Here is a 24,047-nt window from a genome sequence, read left to right as displayed (position 1 = left end):
CGAAAGCATTCCTCCTAAACATTCGGGGCAAAGAAGACTGGGTCTCCATTGATCGTCTAAAACCTGCTTATCTTCTGCCAGATGACCCGCCTACAGTTCGCCTCTCTAGATCAGGGCGCCCTATTTAACATGTACAGTATGTCATTTTTAGGGGGGGAGCCATGTACCAACCGTGTTTCACACAATTGTACATAATTCCTTTTGTATATATTATGCTTGTATCTTCGCTCCTCCCTCGCACTAAAACGAACATGAAAATTCCTGTGTGGTTTTTCCTCTGTGATATTGTCTGTCTTGTGAACTTGTCAAGTCCTGTTGCCTTGAGGTTTTGTATATAAGGAGATTGTTCCACAACAATATAACTCAGTCGTTTCCAATCTGCCTTTGATTTCACAACTCCTCTCTCGGCCCGTCACAGTATAATCATGGTATGTTTTTCTCCATGTGTGTGTTTGTGTTTGTGTTTTTCTTTTCATTTGTTTGCATAGTGTAGAGAAATCATTTAGTTTTTTAACAATATTATACACTTATGTTGTGAGATTAGATATGGAGAGCTAAGTTATTATGCAGTTTATAGATTAAATAGTTTATTCTCTCCGATTCCTTGGATTCTGTAAACTGTAAAGGATGAATTTTCACATTGTTCGTAGTAACTGGAATTGAATTATTCTTATGATCTTTTAAAATTCATTAATCTCCCCTGTATAATAAAGACCAAGTGTCTGAATATATATATATATATATATATGTGTGTGTGTGTGTGTGTGTACAGTATATATATATATATATATATGCATAGATATACAGTATACATATGTATATATATTTATATATATATATATATATATATGTGTGTGTGTGTGTGTGTGTATGTGTGTGTGTGTGTGTGTGTAAACACACATACTCATAAATTGCCGAGTTAGTATTGCAGTAGTTATGAAAGGAGAAGCGTGTGGGAAGAGTTGAATCTGTGTGTGCATGTGTGTGCATATCTATCTAAATAATTAAACGTCATTTTTGATGGCTTGGATACACTAGTGTCCCATAGTCCTATGTTTGGTGTAATCCAATCGATCGCTATTCAAATCCTTTCGAATGATTAAGTTCCAGGTAAAAATACGTTATTGAATTGATCGAGTGCCACAATATCTAATGATTTATCATATCGGAATTACTTATAAAAGTGATTTCATTGAACAGTAATACTAAAATCAACTTATTTCCAAATATATATCGAATGGACAACTATGTAACTAATTAAATCCTTCGTTTATTTTCATGAACATTACCTCCTGAAAAATATAAGATTTTTTTTTTTCATATAGACAAGCTGGAGTTTATAATGAAAAAGTGGATATTCTATAATTGGGAAATTATCGGATATTTTACCTGATACTTCTTTGATAGATATTGGATCTCAATTTATAGGTGTTTGTAAACCAATGATTGAACTGAAGTTATTTTCTCCGCATCTAAAAGGTTTTGTGGTATTATTACAAGATTAGGGATGATTTAAGGATTATAATTTCAATCTAAAAAAAATCTTACCTGATTATCTCTAAGAATAAATAGGGTTCATTTATTCACGATTTAAAAGTTTTAATCGGAATACACCAAAACGTGTTTCGGTTACCACGCAATTTGTTTGTATTGTCATAATTCCAGTGATTATTCTCAACTTTTTTGGACTTTCGGAAAGTTTTTCTATTATTTTTCCCATTCATTCTTTCTTTCCTTTTTTAATGATAGAAACCATCGTCAATCTCATGTTTACCTCTTTTTCTCTTTCTCTATGTTATTTCTTATTCAGTTTATTCTGTAGGATATTTCATGAAAAGCTATATTTTGTGTGTATCTTTAATATGAAAATGAAGAGTAATATCATTATGTTTTGATTTTGTTACTGTTTTTAATATATTTCATTTAATTGCTCATGATTTCTCCTATCGTTTACTAGTATCCTTATTACCATTCTTCTCTGGGCTACTTTTCCCTGTTGGAGGCCTTGGGATAATAGCATCTTTCTTTTCAATATAGGGTTGTTGCTTAGTTAATAATAATAATAACAATAATAATAATAATAATATTAATAATAATAATAATAATAAAAATAATAATACTAATAATAAATCTTTGGAAAATATATAGATTTAGTAACCAAAAATATATGAGATAAATATCTTCATTTAAAGCCATATAATGCTACTTGTTAACCCTCGCCGGTAATTACCAAGCAGTAAAATGATTGGAACATTGAACTAATAAAACACTATAAATAATTACATAGCAAAGTACCATAAAACGATAAAGAATATTTGTTTTACTTGCAATCTCGTACAAGATCGATGACGTCATCGTGCAATATCAGCTTTCTGCTTCGTTAGGGAGAAACAATTCCAATGATGATGTGACCTGAGATCATATACTATCGAGATAATATCACCCGAAGAGAAAATTCTGGAGAATAATAGGACCTGAGGGAGAGTAATAAATCCAATCTTATTATATTCACGACAGACAAATATTGAAGGATCATGAGTTGTAATTTACCCTCGGGTGGATTTTTCTTTGAGTCAATAAAACTACCGTAATTCTCTCTCTGGGATGTCTGTCAATTACAAGATGACTGATGGATGCCATTAAATTTAGAATATATATTTTTTTATATTTCATTTCATGTTCTTGGAAGGGTATCATAGTGATATTCTTTCACAAGTGACTGCTTTTTTCATAGATATTTGCTTTATTTATAAAATAAATCTCAGCGATACGTGTTATTTTCTAGCCTTTTTTTAAGTATGAGGAATTCATCGTTAATGATTCAGCCAATGTCTACCGAACCTTTCATATCTTTTTCATAGCATTTAGTAATGAAGGTTTTTTTTCTCTGTTCTTTAAGTTGATATAAAAAAGAAGTAATCGGTTTATGCATTACCTTAATACTTAGTTATTTTAATCTAACTTTTGGTTGATAATCAAGGACGTGAGGCTTTGATGAAAATAGGAATATGCATTTCATGACCCTTCAGTCCCAGATCTTCAAATATATAATTTATGGAACAGATTATTCAAACTTAATGCGGGAATATTTTAGGCCAAATATTAATGCGCGTGTGCGTGGTAATTGATAAATTTAAAATAATATAGAATTCAGGTCTTTAGTTTAGAAGTATCTATAAGTTTGAATTAATAATACACCCTTTTTCATGAAATATAAAAATGGAAAGTTTTTCTCTGTAATCAGTAAATAATTTAGTATACAATTATATTTCAATATTTTATTTTGATAGTTTAATAATACTCATGTAGTTTGTTTATTTCCGTCCTGTTTTCCCTCACTGGATTATTTATCCTTGTTAGAGCCCTTTGGCTTCCAACATCCTTCTTTTCCAAGAAGAGCTTTAGGTTAGCAAATAATAATAATAATAATAATAATAATAATAATAATAATAATAATAATAATAATAATAATAATAATAATAATAATAATTAATAATAATAATTGACAATAATTAATAACAATAATTTATATTAATAGTTAATAATAATCAATAATAGTAATTGATAATAATTAATGATAATAATTGATAATAATTAATAATAATATTTGATAATAATTAATAATAATAATTAATGATTATTAATAATAATAATAAAAGAAAAATGTTGTCTAAGAATATTGAATATACGTGGATGTGGGCCATATGAAAATAAATGTATGGTACCTGATTCGTTGAAGAAACCAGGTGTCTTGTCAAAGTGAAATAGAAATTGAGCTCAGTATCTGCAGGGATGCAAAGCACAAAGAGTGATTGCATTTAAGGTAGCTGGAAAGTGTATGGCTTTGGAAGGGGAAACGCTTATGGTGCAGGGAATAATTTTGTGGTGATGAAGGAGCTCAGATGTCTTAGTTCAGTGATTGTAAGGTAAAACGGATTTTAGTGGAAGTAGAGTTCTTTTGTAAGTATATATGAATCAGGAATAGAAAATATTGAGATCTGAAGCAAATCTTCTTCTTCTTCTTCTTCTTCTTCTTCTTCTTCTTCTTCTTCTTCTTCTTCAAGGGGAGTCTGAATATGTGACTTGTATTGTTGTGTTTGCAGAACATGAGAGCGTATTTCTGCTTAGATATTTGAAGGATAACGTAGACAATAGGAAAAAAAAAGAGATACGGCTTTTGGCTGGTATAGAGTTATGGAATAAATAAGAGTAGAGAGGGTCATAAGAATCTACTTTGGAAGATGTCTGATGGTGAGAAATCGAGATTCTTAAAGAAAAACCTACTGTAGATAAGCATACTTGTGCTAAAATGCCGAGGGAAAGAGTTTGCCTGATTATGGTACAGAGTAGATAGAAGAGTAAGTTGGTGTATGTAACAGTAAGAAGAGGTATGACTTGATGTGAATGATATCATTATTTAATTTAAGCAGAAACTTGGTTAGAAATAAGTTAGAGAGGAAGACTTCAGAAAGAAGTTTTAAATGTGAACAATACAAGCGATTATGGGATGATGAACCTTTGAATACACGATGGAAGATTGGAATCGATTTACTTGTAAGAGTTTCTTGGATGAGAGAAGAGGTGTGATCCCAGAATGAGAGAAGCGAGGGAGGTAGCAGGATGTGCGCGAAAGATTAGTACGCCGATTGAGTTGTTTGACTAACTCTCAGATGATAAATGCAATTGAAAATAGTTGAACTTCCTGAGATGGTCTGTATGTAGTATAAGCAGTGTAAGAAAAATTTAAAAGATTATCAATGTGGAGGTGTGCAGAAGAGCTACGAAGGATAACGCGGGTGGCAGAATAAATAAAAAATTATAGGTAACTTTGTCCTGTGGAAAGAATGGACGAAAATGGGTCGGTATAAATACTGTTTATTTTAGTTATTCTAAAAAGTAGGAAGAGAGAAACTCATGAAAAGGGTTAGATGGATGGTGTGAAAGAGACATTTAAAAGATAAGCCTTCCAAACAGCTAGGAGAGGAGGGGTGCGTGAAGAATATGAGTGAATAGAACAGCCTGTGAAGAAGAGTTAACGCGTATCTTAAATGAATCGTCTGTGTATTTGTTTGAAGCGATTAATTTTGTGGATGCTTGTCAGCATAAGTGCTCATTCATAACTGAGCATATGGAGATTGAATGGGATAGTGTAGCTTGTGCTGGTCTTATTTAGTCATAAACGTTGAACTCATACGAAACACCCATTTTATATATATATATATATATATATGTGTGTGTGTGTGTGTGTGTGTGTGAGTGTCTCGTACTAGCTTATTGTATAGCCTCGGGGCCGCATATTTAAAGCTCTAGAGCCTACAGTAGACATGTATCTAGGTTCCAATAGTATGAAACCCTCTGTAACCATTCTTGTGTCAAGACAATTTGTGTGTGTATATATTCAAACATATATATATATATATATATATATATATATTTATATATATATATATATATATATACAAACACACACATACCCTTTCTGTGTGGGGATACCTTAACGTGGTGAAAGGGTTTGTGTATCGCCATGATCCGCAAACCTGTATTAGTCTGGCACACTCATAATAGATTGGTCTGTTGTGAGCGATTAGATGAGAATCTCCCACCGTCACCAATCCATACTGGCCAGCGTGGTGACGAAAAGTGGTCTAACCCCATACATGAATTGTTCCGTGTGAATCCTTTGTCTTACAGTGGATTATAAACGGTTGCCTTTGTAGTTTATATTGGTGTATATATAGAAATGCGCATATTTACATATATATATATATATATATATATACATATATATATATATATATATATATATACACAATAAAGTTACGTAGCTTTGAACTATTTTGATAGTTAAAAACGTCGAATTAATTAGATATCTCAAATAGCAAGAAGTGGAACATCAAACGTTAGGGAATATTAGATCTCTGACATTTAATTTCATTTTTTTGTAAGTAATAAAATTCATGAGATGGGGCAAACTTGCGAAAATCAATTACATAGAAAGTAAAAACCGATTTTGGTTTAGTTGTAGCAAAAGTATGTTTTTTTTTTTTTTACTCCAACTCTGCATAGATTAGTTATAGGTGCTTATATAATTTCCACACACTAAGTTTCTCTATTATTAATCATATTGTTCACACTATTGTCAATTTGGGATATTACTGCATTTTCTTTAAATTTTAAATCTGTAAATGTGTTACCCAACTGTCATTTATACAAGAGACGTAATTTATTTCCCCTTCTTTCATTAAATCATAGCTAGAGTCTAATTATGAGGCATAGATCAAATTCAATGATTAGTATTATCCAACTGAATAGGTTATTCATACATTTAGTAAATACCTACTTACCCCTTCTGTCTGTCTGTCTGTCTGTGTGTCTGTTTGTCTCACTGACTGACTGTCTTAGTGCAGCGTAAAAATATCACCTGGCTAGACGGCAATTTTCCCGGAAAAATCTGTTTGAAAATAATTTTAGAAAGAAGATTAATTCTGTGAAGCTGATCCTCATTTGCAATGTAAATTATATTCTTCATTAGGATTTTACTTAAATCTAATATTTCTCTTCAACTTTGGTACCATAAATGGAACTATTAACACTCCTTCTTAATCATGATTTATGCATATGTCTAAAGATTATTTTAGGGTCAACTTCTAATATTTCTTTAAAATTTGAGAATTATATAATTTTCTCAATATATATCGTAAATGTACAAGAATCTTTAATGACTCTGTCTGTATGCTGATTTATATTTATATACATTTAGAGAAAAATCACTTCATTTATCTGTTTCTTATTGAGATAAATTATATTAGTCTCACAGTTATTCTTAAAAAAAAAAATGAACGCCTCTATGTAGGATTTTTATAAAAGGTAATTTGTTTTTTCATGTAGGTGGTAAGAAAATTTATATGAATGTTCACATACAAAATTAGATTTTTACCTTGTTTGAAAATGCGTTTCTTGATTATTCACAAAGATATCCTTTTTTTCTTTCGTTTGTGAAAATTTTTGAGAGGGGAACTGGACGCTTTTATGCTTGTGTGTTGATCTGAATAGGAAGTTTGCCAGTATAAAGGTTAATGAATGAAAAGGTTAATTCTTAGGACAGCTTTCTACAGTAGGTAACCTTTCCGATTATGGAGTATTTTCCAATATTCCATTATTCAAATATTTTTTTTTTTCAATTTAGAATAATAAAAGACACGACAAAGGAGATGGATAAACCAGAATAATGAACAGGAAAATCTTTCTTTGAAAAAAATCAATGTAGAATAATAAAATAAACAGCACCGGAGAATGATAAAAAAAAAAAAAAATGTAAACAGGTAATGGACGAAAAAAAAACAGTCATGGTAAAATCTTAGTGAAAACATGGACGGGATTTGGCTTTCTGCTTTCCCAAGAATTTCACTAGAATTTCCTTCTCTAAAACGTATTTTCAGATATATATATATATATATATATGTATATATATATATATATATATATTTATATATATATATATATATATATATTTATATGTATACACACACACACACATATATATATATATATATACATATATTTATATATATATATATATATATGTATATATATATATATATATATACATATATGCACATATATATATATATATATATACACATGTATATGTATATGTATATATTTATATATATATATATATATATACACACACACATGTATATGTATATGTATATATTTATATATATATATATATATATATATTTAGTAAAATGTGGTAAGTAAAAATTATCGTTGAGTTATAGTTCATGGGTATTATCCTTAAGGTGAACCTTTTATATATATATATATATATATATATATAATGTAAGAGTAAAGGTTTGGCTATGAAGTTTTTAAAATGGAAAGTATACGAATGCACGACATCTACTTTTAGTTAACAGTTCTGTCTGTCTGTCTCTCTCTCTCTCTCTCTCTCTCTCTCTCTCTCTCTCTCTCTCTCTGTGAGATTGTCAACCTTCTATCCTTTAAGTATTCTTATAGCTTCATAGAAAATTAGAAATGGCATCAAGGAATATTGATGTTTGTACATGTATATGAGGATTTTTAAAAACGATGGCTATGAAAACATTGCCTCTATAACCAAGTTGTTGAACATTATTAAAACATCTGTAGAATATATACAATAATCTTATGAACCTGATAATTATTCTACAGTTTAGTCATTCTAATTGTGTCCATCAACTGTAAAATGGCGATGAAGTCACATAATCATATCAACCATAATTAAATGTCTATACAAACTTTCATTATACAGTAATTACTATTATCTAGCTTCAAGCTACAGAGTAAATGAATATCCAGTGATTAAAAGAAATAAGTTGCAAGCAAAATTAATATTGATTTTCAGACTGTAATCTAATACACATCTTGATAACGTAATATTGATATATAATACAATGCTCATGGTGTTTCATGTATCAGACCTTCCGAATAGCGTGTTAATGTAAGTCAGGAAATACTTAACGCTTTGCTTTATCGAAACGAAACTCGCGTGGTGAATCGATTGTAGAGATTACTGCTCAAAATTTAAATAGATACTAGAAATAGAACCTCTTTGCCAATCAAATATCATAATGCGTGAAAGAGTTACAAGGAGCTAAAAGGATTTTGGATATCTCAAAGACTTTTCAGTCCATCCGCAGACACTCCATTTGCTCTTTGTTAGAGCGATTTAGTTTAATCATTTAGAGAGTTCTTATAATGTTGTCTAACTTATTCTTGATCTTGTTTATCGTGTTACTGTTTACTACATCAGCTGGAAGTCTATTCCAAGTATTTGCTATTTTGTATATAAAGAAATTGCCATATTGAGTGTTGTATATTTTCAATGAGAGAGAGAGAGAGAGAGAGAGAGAGAGAGAGAGAGAGAGAGAGAGAGAGATTATCAGCAGTACTGCATCCTAATTGGTCAAACTTTGGATAAGCATGAAGTTATTGGTTGTTTTAAGATAAAAAGAAATACTTTGACTTCGTGAACCTTGTAAAGGGGTAGATGAACTATATAGCCTGAGGTATTCATCCAACATATTCTTCATTAGTTGTATCTTAGGCAGATTTTTTCATTAGGTTTATTCAAATTAATTAAGAGCATATTCATATAAGTTGTTTAGTTCTAGATTAACGAAAATTGTTACTCATAAGTCTGTGATAATATATACATAATCACCTCTGATGATTTATATAGTCTCGGAAAAATGGAATTGAAAAAGTAACCTCCGGAGACCGAAATCTTCTAAAAATAACAACTAAATAAAAATGGCGCTCAATCCAAAGAACTTAATTAGTACATTAAAAAAGTTCCCTTAATATGATTGTTTTTTTTTTCCAATGATAATCCGATATTTTGATTTTAATTAAATTTCATATAAATTGCTGTCCGAAATTGGATTGACAAGTTATCAAGGAAAAGGGTGCAGCTTTCTATTTTCTGATGGCCAATTTGCTTTTTATATCACTCCAACATACGGTGCACATGAGTTACTAGTTATTAATTTATCAATGTAACTGTTATTTTCCATATTATAAACTTCTAATTACCTCTGGCAACGAAGTTGGGAGGAGGTTATGTTTTCAATTTTTTTTTTTTTTTTTTTTTTTTTTTTTTTTTTTTTTTTTTGTGGGAACAACTTCCTGGCCACAATTTTATTCATAGAGTAGTGAAACTTTATGTGAGTAATTGTTATGTTCAGACGTGGAAGTATTAAATTTTGAAAGTCTTAGGTCAAAGGTCAAGGTCGAGGAAAAGGTCGACCGAATTGACCGTAACCTTAACCCCAAGTTCGCACTTGGTTGTCACACACTTCAATTACACCTAGGATCAAATTAATTCTGGGAAAGGCAAGCTGAATTAGAAAAAAAAAAATATCTGCCGTGGCGGAGGTGTGCACTCTCAGAGTGCTTTTTTTAGATTAAATGTTTTATTTGCTAAAAAAAAGGGTCTTTTCATTACACAGCTTGTTATGATATGGGATTTTCTTCAACATAATATTTTTCTCCATTATCCCTTAATGCTGTCATGTGTTCAGATATAATGACATAATGGATGCACCTATGCGTGTGTGTTAATAGAGGGGGATGGATTAAAAAGTACATATTCTGCAGACCCAAATTATGCTAATCCATTGAAATGACCATGCAGCAAGATATCTAATGAGATGGTAATCGACGGATTGACATATTTAATAATATAGGTTACAGTAAGCATCGCCATTAATATTGAAACTCAAAACGCTATGAATAATATTGTTTTAACATACTTCAATGGTTTCACCAGAATCTTTAAATCAATCATTGATACAGCATCAAAACGATATCATGATAAGTAAAATCATATGATTTGTATGTTTTGAAGAAAACCTGTGTTTTTGGCCATTGCATAACTTGTTTTGGCCGCTGTAGTACAGCGGCATAGCAGACCAATTGTTCAAATTGGTCTAAAAGCACCAAAATTGGCACACATGTAGATTAATATATTCTAAACATTTTTGGATATGGAGGCATTCAAGATTAGCCCTTAGGAAGATATGGCGGCCATTGTTCAAAATGGCCGCCATTTAACATTAGCGTCATTACATAGACTTCATTATGTGTCGTTAGTTTGGTGCTAGATGGGCCAAAATTCCCTTTTTTTACATCAGAATTAACATCAATAAATGTTTAACAGATATTTAGATGAATCTTCTCAAAAATGGCCCCCAAACTGGCCGCCATTTTGTGGAAAAAGTGGACATTTGATGAAGATTTCAATACTCAATGACATAATACCTCTAATAACCAGTACCTGATTTCAGGAACACACTTTAATTGCTCAAGTTGCTTTTTTATTTCAAATTGCTGGCAAAATTGCTAGTCAAAATAATACACAGAGTACGGGAAGTTTACAGTATGGTCAGATTGTAGTTATATAATCGACCAAAAGCCCAGTCTCTAGGCACAGTACTTGTGTAATCCTGCAGTACATACATGTAATACAATAACGTAGATTTTGCCACACTATGTTAATTATGATTCCGAACTTTTCAAATCTGGTCACCAGAATTATGAATGTCTACAGATCATAATGTTGGTTAGCAAGTTTTCTGTCCCAATCTACTGGCATTCGCCTTCACAGAAACATAGACCAGTGCATTGCAGTGAAGCGTTCTTGCACTTGCAGCGGTTTTTGCAGCCTTTCTTGCATCCGCAAGACACCAGCTCATAGCAGGCCTTGGATGCCTCAGGGAGTGTGGTCCAGAGTGGTGTGTAGAGCCCATCATCACTCCGATGCCAGCCCCAGTCTGTTGGTGGAGGGAGCACGGGCGTTGGTACCAATGCCTGGCCCCAGACATGACCACCCTGAAGGGCAGATCTCTTCACATGCTGCTCCAGAGCAGCGTAGGTTGGCGGGATGTTCTGAACAGAGTTCGTCTTTGCAAAGAGCTGCTTTCTCGCCTTGTTGACGTCCTTGCATTTGCTTGTGCGGTCATACAGGAGTATGACAAACCTCTCGATGACATGCATTGTATCCTCTTGGATGCTTGTGGGTGCATTTGCCAGACTCAGCGGGGCATCAGTGAGTTCTGGCAGCGTGTTCCATGTTGCCCAGGCAGATTTCTTCCCATGTCCGACGAAGGCTGACACAGTATCACACCCTGTGATGGCATGAAACATTGGAAGAGCACATGCCTTCTCTGGACCAAGGGAGGAAGCTATTTCATGGGCTGCAATGTAGCGGTAGTTCTTGCCTGTCCCAAAGGCTACCCAGAGTTCGTCTCCAGCTGGTAGTTTCTGGACTACCATCACTGCTAGGACCACGACGTCACTGTCTACTGTTCGAACCTGTATCTGGTGGTGACCATGTTGTGCAGCATGTGCTACATGTAGCATCATGCGGGTGTCTGCCTCTTCTTGGTTGCATGGTGCGAGTGAGTTGACATCCTCTTGCTGTGGAACACAGATCACCTGCTCCCCATCAGTGACGACCAGTTCCTTGCCTTCTTCTTGAAAGGACTCTGCAAGCATGGTGGAGAGGTAGCTGAAGAGCTCCACTTTGTTGCTATCAACTCGCAGGAAACTTTGCCAATTTCCTGGTATGACTGCTGAGTCGACAACACGCCGACGTACTCCCTTTCCACGCTGTTCTCTGGTTGATGCCTTCAGGGAATCTGCTCTGTAGCTGTCCCACACAAGGTCAAGACGTGATACATGTTGGAAACGTTGTACAACGTATGGGATGAACACTTGCTGTGCATATTCCTCGAACGTGTTGGCAGTACCCGGCTTCAACATCTGTACGATTACTGCTCCATCGAGGACAACAGCAGTGACAGTAGGAGCTTCAAACTGAGGCTCAGCATGGCCTTCAAGGCACACCAGCAAGTCACTCTTGCTCCCTAGGTACAGTCTCCCTCCGTCAGATAAAGCTGGAGGGCATTGCTGATTTTCATGCCTGAAGAACTCTTCTAGATTCCCATCACGGGTCTGGCAGCCGATATATAATCGTGCGAAGAGCGCAACATCATTCTTCAGAGATTTGACCTGTTCTTTTCCTTTGGGTATATTGGGTCCTCTCTTGGTCGCAAACAGTGGTAGCTTGTTCCGGTGGATTGCCACCTCAATGGACTTGGTTCTGTCCACGATGCATTCCTTTGAGAATGCTTCAAACTGGTCTTGGTAAGTGTCTTCAAACATATATCGACGAACTATCTGTGCAGCACGCGCAAGGTGAACTGCCTCAGTGTCACAGTCTTGCTCGCAGGCTTTGCCTAGCGCTTCACCAATGTCTTCATCAAACGCTAGTAAAACATCTCGGCCTTTGCTGTGGGATCTCAGGCCTGGTATCTGGGCTAACAGGCGCTCTTTCAGCCTTGTGCTATTAACTTTCTGGCACAAAACAACCCCGAGCTGTTCCATTCTTGTTGTGTATAGCTTTACAAGTTCTGCGAGTCTGAAGACTGGGGTGGTGCCCTCTTCTAGGTGGGTTTCCTCGATATACAGGACCAGTTCAGCCAGTACGATTCTTGACATTACACCTTCATGGTCAGTTTTCTGCTCGGCTTCTACAGTGGTCTTTGCACGATAGTAAAGAGCCAACAAACACTTGGAATGGTACTTGGCCTCCAGAGCCACCATATCACCCATGCTGAGCCTGGCTATGAGTTCATTGTCCCCAACTTGCGCTGCACACTTCCGTACGCGTGTGTCCACCTGGAAGGTTGTTACTTCATGTAGGGTCTCTGTGCCAGACTTTCCACAGAAAAAGCAGGAGGTGCCGCTGGTAGTGGCTTCTGAAGAGTGTGTTCTGGCGCGCTTGGCCTGGACATTGTCAGTACTATCAAATGCTGAGCTGCTTGCGATGCGTCTCTTCTCTGCTCTTCGTAGCATTGTGTTATTGTATTTGAGCATACATGTTTTATGCCACTTGGCCTGGTGGGCAACCATTGTCGCCTCAACACCTTGTCCTTCATCTAGTCTCTGTAACTGAACAGTTCTTGGCAGTTCTCCGAGTTCATCAAATTTGACCAAGTTTGCAGCCATTGTCGTGTATCCACTCCCAGGGTCTCGGCGTTTAGACAGTACTGGGCAGACAAGTGACTCTGTTGTCTCCTCTTGACATACAAGACACAGCTTCCAGTTTGTCTCAGGAGGTGTTGTGGGAGTACGTTGCTCAAAAGTATCGACCAGTTGGAACTTCTTTGCCATGGCTGCAGTCTGGAACAACGCGTCTCTGATGTCAGGTGGTGCTGCTGCTGCCTCACCTGCAAAGACACAAAACACCACCATGTTACCACAAGTTACTACTACAAGCACCATGACTATCAACACTATACTATTACTGCAGCCGCCGTCACTGCCACCAACGCTGCCGCTGCAAAGTAAAATTAATTTTCTTGTGAAATGGTAGCCAAATTATTTGGTAAGCACAGAAGTATGTGTAATTGTACAATACTTATCACCTCTAGCACACTTATCACCTTTAGCATCCACAAAAAGACAAATTATGGTACATATTCAATGACGCTAACGGTAAATAGCGGCCATTTTGAAAAATGGCCGCCAAATGTGCTACGGGGAGAATCTTGAATGCCTCCATATCCAAAATTGTTCAGAATGTATTAATCCACATGTGTGCCAATTTTGGTGCTTTTAGAACAATTTGAACAATTGGTTTCATATTTCTTACTATGCCGCTGGGCTACTGGGAAAACATCCTTTACAGATGGCTCAGATAAACAACAGGAAACACATGTCAACTCTTATTTACTTTGAGCTTTGGCAAATGCTTTGTTTACAAGAAATCTGTCAACAAGTGAGACGTTACTCTAATTTTGGCGATATCAGTTTGGAAGAGATAAAATGTGCATAGAAGCGAGGAAAGAGTGTGGTGAAAGTTAAAAGAATCTTTAGATTATTTTCAGCTCATAATATTTTTAAGTAAATATTAAATCTAAATCATGATGATCATTGGTATTGAAATAATTTATAGCTCAATTTACCTCTGATGTTGTCGTTGCCTGATTGGTAACGTCTCTGTCTGGTGTTTGCCAGTTGGGGGTTCGAGTCATGCTCAGACTCGTTAGTGCCCTTAGTGTCTGCAACCTTACCATCCTTGTGTGCTAAGGTTGGGGAATTTAGGGGAGCCAATAAGTCAATCTGCTGAGTCATCAGCAGCCTTTGCCTGGGCCTTCCGGGTTCTGGCTTGGGTGGAGAGGGGGCTTGGGCGTTGATCATATATGGTCAGTCTCTGGGGCATTGTCCTGCTTGCTAGGACATTGTCACTGACCCTTGCCTCTGTCATTCATTAGCGACCTATAAACCCCAAATATGTTATTTATAATTACATTGAAAGAGGCAAAAATTACATCTTATTTTCTAATTTAGTCGTGAATGGAAATAGGAACCAACTATAAACAGTTTTAGCTTTGTTTCCCATATATCTATATTCTTAGGATCACTTTGGGTTTGCTGATAAGAAGTCGGGCTATTACTAGCATTTTTAATGGTGAGCTATCAGCTCCGGTGAAAACGATAATGCTTAAAAATAAATGTCAATATTGATGATAGTATTAATGAAAACAGAAATAGTTCTGGTAATAATAATAATAACTAGAGAGGCATTCAGTAGAGCGCAGAACTCCGCAGCGGCAGCTTATTTCTCAACCTTGTGTTCGACTCTGACCTTGACCTTTTACCTTGACTTTCCAAAATTTAATCATTTATAGCTTTTCATTTCCAGCAAGTATCATTACTCTACGATTAAAATTGTAGCCAAGAAGCTGTTTAAAAACAAACTCACACATAAACAAGGGGTAAAGCATAACCTCCTTTCAACTTCGTTGACGGAGGTAATATTAATAATAATAATAATAATAATAATAATCCTCATCATCATCATCATCATCATCATCATAATAATAATAATAATAATGATAATAATAATAATAATAATAATAATAATAATAATAATTAGATATATGAAAATAATATGATATTATTGGTACTATTGGTGCTAGTAGTAACCATCTTAAAACTGAAATAACATAATCAAACTGAAACAGTAATACCCTTGCTTTGTCATGATGACCATCTCTCCATGACCTTCCCTTCAATCTCCCTTCCTCCAAGACTCTTAGACTTCTCTTGGTGGAAAGGAGGAGGAAACAGATAACGGAATTCCATCTTAAGTAAAAGATTTACATATATATTTCGCGAGGTAGTTTTCAGTCTTCCATCCAAACTGCGGTAGGATTTGCTGTCGAGATTGCAATCCGCACATCATAGGCATCATGGAATACGGTTTCCTGATTACCTGAGGTTTCCGATGGCGTCTGTATTGCAATGGTGCTGGTGAGGCTTCAGTAGGGGGTTGTTGGGGCTGGGGGGGGGGGGGGGTTCATTATGGGGTTGAATTAGGTGGGTGGACAGTATAATGTAGATTCTCCAATTATAAAATGTAGGGTTTTGGTAGCTTTTTTTTTTATTATAAAGTACATCTTCAACTTGAAGTTTTGCTTTTACTTGATGTTAAAACTATTATTGTTGTTGATATAATTTTACAATGCATGTGCTATATTACCATTAAGGATATGATTCTAGTTTTCAACGGACTTAAACTATATATTACGCGGAGAACTTCAAAGACAGGTTAGAAATAGGAAGACCAAGATATAGAAGGAGATTTTGAATCAGCCCACTAGGTAATTACAGGACTCCTTTGCAGACCCTGAAAATACAATATGGCAAATTTCACTTCATTGTCCTTCAAAATAAAGATTAGATTACTTTTAAAACTTTTCTTGATACATGTTCAGTTCCAATGCTTTTGGTCATTATAATTTACATCTGTTAGTCTAAGTATCACTTTTGTTATGTCATCAATAATTTTAGTTATATCTATGCATAGCTAATTTAGACGTCGTTTTGCATATCATTTGTCATGACAATTTCCCAATCTTCATCCATATTTTGTATTTTTTAACTATAGTCATCTTTACTTCAATTTTAATGAAGAAATGCACTACTCTGAGAAGCATGAGTAGCCTCGTTATTATTTACATACGGTATGTTTTTCTTAATGTTTTAAGTTGTAATAATTCACTATGAATATTTCTTATATTAATAATTTCTGCTTCAACTTCATTATTTAATCTTATGGGTATGGTGGCCGATGTGGTAACTTCCTTGACTGGTAAATGCCAGACTGGGGTTCGAGTCCTGCTCAAACTCGTTACTTTCTTTGGTCGCTGCAACCTCACCAACCTAGTGAGATAAGGATTTGGGTTTTGGGAACCTATTGGTCAAACTACTGAGTCATCAGCAGCCATTGCCTGGTCCTCCTTTGTCCAAGTTTGGGTGGAGAGGCTGTGTTTGGGCGCTGATCATATGTGTATATGGTCAATCTCTATAGGGCATTGCCACTGTCCCTCCCCCTGAGTGCTCTTTAAACCTTTAAACAAATATTTCACACCGTCACTTTTACTTTTAGTTGATTTTTAATGACTCATTTTTAATTATTAGATAATTCTTTGTAACTCTAGTTCTAATTTCACTTTGAATTTAATTTGGACAATCTCCTTGCTTTCTTCCTAATCTAATTGGTGCAATTAAAAGCCGTCCAATTAATGCCATTAGTTATAATGATCATCACTGTTTCTTGTGATGCAACTGTGGTTATTTTTACTTCAGATTTCTATTAACTCTTATACAGTATTAAGCCTCATTTGAAATCCTCTTTACTTAGTTAGCAATGTTTTGCAATGATTATTTTCTTTATTGTGCATAATGGGCTGTTTTGTTCTATTTTCATACAAATGTTTCAATTTCTCTACAGCGCTTTTGCAAATTTCTCAAGCTAATTCGAGAGATTTTTATAAATATTATCAATTGCCTTTCCTGCAATTATACATATCATCAATTACAATTACTGCCATCATACATATCAATTTCCTTTACTGCAATAATACATCTTATCAATAACCATTACTGCAATTATACATCTTATCAAGAATCTTCACTACAATTATATATCTTATCAATTACCTTTATTACAATTATACATCTTATCAATTATCTTTACTACAATTAAACATCTTATCAGTTACCTTTATTACAATAATACATCTTATCAATTACTTTTACTGTATTTGATATTGTTTCCCTCTACCCATCAACTGTGACCATTTTCCCCTGTTCATTCAAATTTCCATATTATACCAACTTAACTATTCTCCCCGACCATATGATATACGGGTATCATGAAACCAACTGTATGAACAGCTACACCATGAAACGCCTTTGCTATCCATTCCCGAATTGTCAGAGTTTGAAAAATTTCACGATTCCACTGGGGACGGTAAAGCTGTTATGGAGAGGAGAGATATTGGAATTATCATTTGTTCGGGTCGAGACTCGGAATTGTTTCCCAGGTGGACGTATGTCCCAAGGCCAATAGAATAACTATTGGCCTTGGTATGTCCTTGGCCTCCGATTATTTCTGTAGGTTTACGGTCGGAAATGGGAATAAAATGCAAAATATGGCAAAATATGGCAAAATATTGGCAATGCTAAAAATTTATTGTTGACTGGGAAACCTGACTTCCACCATATCAGTTTTATTAGCATATTTTTCTCTGTTACTTATATCTTTGCGATTTCATTGATATAGCCTCTTTAGATCGTTTTTTTATATTATTTGGCTAGAAGATGATGAATATCAGAAACCGAAAGATGTGTTTATCTAGTTTACGGCTCTTCAATACTTGGGTATAATTCACAGATACTTGTGTCGTTAAAGTCTTGCATTTTTTTAACCATAAACTCGACTTTATAAGTAACATTATATTTTCCTGAAACATAATACTCATCTATATGATAAAGAGCAAATGTCTGGCTATATGACATGTATATATATATATATATATATATATATATATATATATATATATATATATATATTTCTATATATATATATATATATATATATATATACACACATATATACATGTGTATATATAAATATAAATATACATATACACATATATATATATATATATATATATATATATATATATATATATGTATGTATATATATACTTTTATATATATATATATATATATATATATATATATACATAAATATATATATATATATATATATATATATATATATATATATATATATATATACATAAATGTGTATATATATATATATAAATATGTATTTATGTATATATATATATATATATATATATATATATATATATATATATATATATATGTGTGTGTGTGTGTGTGTGTGTGTGTGTGTGTGTTTGTGTGTGTGTGTGTGTTTGTGTTTCCGAGTGTGTGTGCATATCTTTCCTGTGACGCTGAGTGTCATTGGCAAACGTATGTGTCTCGATCTCTCCCCGTCCCTTGGGTAGTGGGAGAGTGAGTAATCATACCCTGGTGAGAAGGGGGAACCCAGAGAAGTACACTCAGAAACCACAATCTTCCACAAATTACTGAACCAGCTGGTTGTATAGTAGTTAGGAAAGGGTGAGGGGGTTGGAAGGTTCAATTTTCGTGCGTGCGTGTGTGTGTGTGTGTGTATATCTATCTTAATATTCAGCCGTCATTTTTTATAGGTCGCGTGCACTAGCAAGTTATAGTAACGGCAAGAGATATATAATAATTTTCAGATTTCTTTCATTGGTAAATTGAAATTTAGTGAATCTGCTATTTGTGTAATTTTTACGAAGTAATCATGATCAAAATAAATCTTTCTTTTGAGCAAAGGTACCTATACTTCACCCTTAACTCAATTGATTAAATAAACATTCAATTATCATAATTTGTTCTCTAACCTCATCTTAGTATTTATTTGCCCTTCCATTGTACCACTGATTCTTCTTACTTGAACTTGGGTCGCCAAGGCTGTTGGGTACATCCCCCTCCCCCCAGTGGATTAAATTGCTTGTGGAAGGTAGAATTTCTGTACATCCCCCAAAGGAATCAATTGCTTCTTTAGGGTAGAATTTGGGTAAATCCCCCCCAAAGGGGGGAGGATAGAATCCCATTTCAACAACAGATCCTTGGTAAAAATCCTATCTAATAAAAATGCCATTACTCTACAAAAAAGCCAGCTTATCTAACGAAGTTCCCCTGTCTCTAGGGTCACCGTTTCACCTCATCCAACGAAGTTGGAAGGAGGTTATGTTTTACCACCTATTTGTGTGTTTGTTTGTGTGTTTTTGAACACCTTCCTGGCCACAAATTTACTCGTAGAGTAATGAAACTTTCAGGAATTAACTGTTGTGTAAAAAGCTAGAAATGATTAAATTTGGGAAAGTCAAGATCACGGTCAAGAAATATGTCCAATTCATGTAATCAGCCATAAGTTCAGACATCGTTGTAACAGAGACTCTAATATTTGAGTGTATGAAAATCCTCGCCAATTAATACATGTTAAGGTTAAAGGTCAAGGCCAAGGTCAAGCTACAGTCGAGAAATAAGCTACCGTGGCTGAGTGCCCCTCTAGTTTCCTTTGATAATTGGATAGTCAGTAATGATTATTACCTCTTGAGAGAAAGACCAAATCATCAGAACTCGATGACTACATTTTGCTTCTTATATCTCCTATAGTTTAGATTTTTAAGTAATAATGTATACGCCCTTTATATTTAAATGGAAATATATTACATAAGAAGCAAAATATAGTCTAGATAACAGCTTGGAGAAAGGTTGTTTTCCCAGTGTGGGTCAGGTTACTAGAATTCTTGTGTAAATGATATGGAAGTTTTCAAACGATTTCCAGATCTATAATAATATCCCTTTCCTTTACAATAGAGTATTATATTATTAGCACTAAAGAGCTTCAGCAGGAGAAGATATATTCATCTTAATACGTAACTGATATTGAAAGTTATCCTTCAGATTTTGTATCGGCACAACAACCAATGCATTTAAATTATTTTTTTTTCTTATACGCTTAAAACAAGGAAACTTATTCTCATTTCACCGTGTTGTATATTTACTGAACCAAAATGAGAAAATATGTATATTTCGAACTGCTATGGAGAATTATTTAAGGTTATTACCATTAGAACTCCAATAGTAAATTATCACTAATATTAGGAACAAGTACACTGAAATTTGATTCGTCGTCTCAGTATTTTTTTTTTTTTTTTTTTTTTTTTTTTTTTTTTTTTTTTTTTTTTTTTGTAGGTAAAGTTCAGTTTTCATTTTGTTTTAAAAGCTCAAACAATTACCCATGATAATAGATTATTTGAAATGCTCTAAGTTAGAGCTCTCATAGTTCCATGACGAATAGTTTTAAGAGTAATAGTGACCAAGACTCGAGGTGTTAACATAGCAATAAAAGTTAAAAGATTAATACGAATGGCCTATAAGATATAATTTTACTGCAAAAATGATATAAAATTCTTACAAATGTATCACTGACTGCGTATAAAGCGGTGCCAAGCTGTAATTCCACTTTACATATTACATAATCGCACGATTTACATCTGAATCCACACTCGCCTGTGCTAAATTGTGGGAGATCAAAAAGTAGCGTTCTCTATTAAAGAAATACAAAAGCCGCTTTTGTGCTGCTTTATGCAGATCCCGAATTTGAAATATGAATTTGGAGATTTCCTTTTATTCAATCTTAATATTTTTGAAAGTGTAGATTTTATTTATGAATCTAGAAAAAGCTTTGATTAGAAAATAAGTGGGATACCGAAAATATTTAAATTTGCTATAAGAATATTATGTAAATGAAATAGCTATTCTTACAATGGATTCTTTATTTCACATCTTTTTATTAATATTTTGATCGTTAGTATTTCACAACTTTTATATGAATAATTGATGTAAATATCATTTTATGATTATAGATGATGTAGTATCGAATTCATGATTATGGATATAAAAATTTTACACCACTATTTTACATAACTATTTCATACGCATATCAATCATTTACTTATGGTTCATAAATATTTTACAATCATGTGTCCGTTCAACATTATTATGGATATTACGCTATTATAAAACGAATTAGATAAATATAGACAAGAAATATATGTACCAATATACAAAACCAATCCTAATTAAGATTAGGTTAAAATCAGTGCGGTATAAAATCATTTAGACTAAACACTATGATAATGGAGAACTAGCTTGATGCCACGTGTGTTATGGCAATATGACCTTAATCTTATCTTGCTTGAATCATGTTTGATACAGGGAAGGAAGGTGTCAAAGATACTGGAGCTGTGTCTCAAACTGCGAATTTGCATTTATATTACGTTAGGAGCTTTTGCGTCTTCAACCCTCTCTAGCCAGGAATTTGGGATGGCTGTTGCTTCCTCGGGTTTAATGTTCCCAAGGTATGTTTCGTGAATAAAGTAAACAATGTTATTGACAGTGAAGTAAACAGGATTACAACTATTGACGAGAAACTGAATTGGATTAGACGATGCATTAAACACTAAAAAAGAACTACTTATGTAATAACTGTCGATAAATCTATTATACAAAAATACTTACTTGTATTGCCATACGGTAATATTTTTTAAGGATATTGCCTAATTGTTAAAAAAATATTAATGTAAATGTAACATTCAAGAGGAATGACACAAACAAAATAGCTCTCACAAAGAATTCTCCCGGTAGCACCAAAGAATGGATATATCATATCCCCTGCTATTCATGTTAAAATATTATTAAGTCAAACTGGTAAAACATTTGAAGAAAAACATTAGCACCAAAAGAAAAATGTGATAAATTCTCACGATAACAGTACGAAATTCGTTCATGCTAGAGATTAAAATCTTATTAATATGTCATTTGTAAATAATTTAGTTATTCCAGCTCTATATAAAAAGTTTTAATAATGATTTATATTATCGTCACCATCTCCTACATGATACAAAGAGCCTCAGATAGATTTCTCCAGTCTTCTCTATCTGGAGCTTTAAAATCAATACTTCTCCATTCATTATCTCCTACTTCAGGCTTCATAGTCCTCTGCCATGTAGGTCTGGGTCTTCCAACTCTTCTAGTTCCTTGTGGAGCCTGGTTAAAAGTTTGGTGAACTAATCTCTCTTGGGGAATACGAAGAGCATGCCCAAACCATCTCCATCTACCCCTTACCATGATTTCATCCACATCTGTCATTCGAGTAATTCCTCTTATATTTTCATTTCTAATCCTGTCCTGCCACTCAACTCCCAACATTCTTCTGAGGGCTTTGTTATCATATCTACAAGTTCATTCGCATAATAATTTGAATGCAAGAAATTAATTGTGCAAACTCGATGTATTCATATACGACAAGCTCGGGAAGTTTTAACACATTTTAATTTCTTTTAGCAGGGCTGACCTTCATGACGCTTGGTTTATAAATTAGAAATCATTTACTCTCATATTATATATGTTTGTGTGATATTAGTTGTTATGTTCAGTAATATATGTATATTTGCGTTTACATATGCATTAGTGTTACTTATATGTCGATGTATTTGTATGTAAGATATGGTGACCGGACAGTTTGATACTGGACATTTCGATACCGGACATTTTGATACCGGACATTTCACTACTGGACATTTTGTGACTAGGATTTTTCGTTACCGGTCATTTCGATACCACTATATATATATATATATATATATATATATATATATATATATATATATATATATATATATATATATATATATATATATATATATATATATATATACATACATACATATGTGTGTGTGTGTGTGTGTGTGTGTGTGTGTGTGTGTACGCGAATATATTTCAAGTGACATACTGTTCTTGCAAGTAGTTGTTCAAATGATTGCCATACGGTTTTTGTAATTTATTGTTTAAATGATTGGCATAATGTTCTTGTATTTGGTTGTTTAAATAATTGTCACACTGTCTTGTAATTGGTTGTCTAAATATTCTTTTTAACTATATAAACATTGATCGGAACCTGAAAATGTAAATATATATCACTCTCAGTCTACTACTAACGCTTGGCATTGCTCATAACATTAAACATTTTTAACTAGATAATATTGTTGCTTGTCTCATTTTTACAAAATAAATCCTAAGTCTTTACGATTTTTTTTATTTGTATTTCAACTCTATACTTATAGTAATAATTTGGTTTCATGCCTTATATATATATATATAATATATATATATATATATATATATATATATATATATATATATATATATATATATATATATATATCATTATCATCATCATCATCATCATCCGTGACTAGTCCACTGCAAGCCAAATTGCTCAAATTTTTCCTAACACTTGCGTCTGGTTGAATTCTCTCTGTGCCAGTCGCAACCACAAAAATTTCTTACCTTGCCAATTCATCGTCTTCTCTTCCTTTCCCTGCTTCCTTTGCAATCTGTACGGACGCATTTTGTTATTCTTAATGCCCATATATTGTACGTCATTCTCATTATGTCCTGCCCATATCCATTTCTTTTTCTTACATGTTGATACATCCTCTTCTTTAGTTTAC

This window comes from Palaemon carinicauda, chromosome 12, assembly GCF_036898095.1.
Source record: "Palaemon carinicauda isolate YSFRI2023 chromosome 12, ASM3689809v2, whole genome shotgun sequence".
Lineage (NCBI taxonomy): Eukaryota > Metazoa > Arthropoda > Malacostraca > Decapoda > Palaemonidae > Palaemon > Palaemon carinicauda.
The sequence above is the reverse complement of the archived record's forward strand: the minus strand, read 5'-3'. Positions refer to the sequence as shown.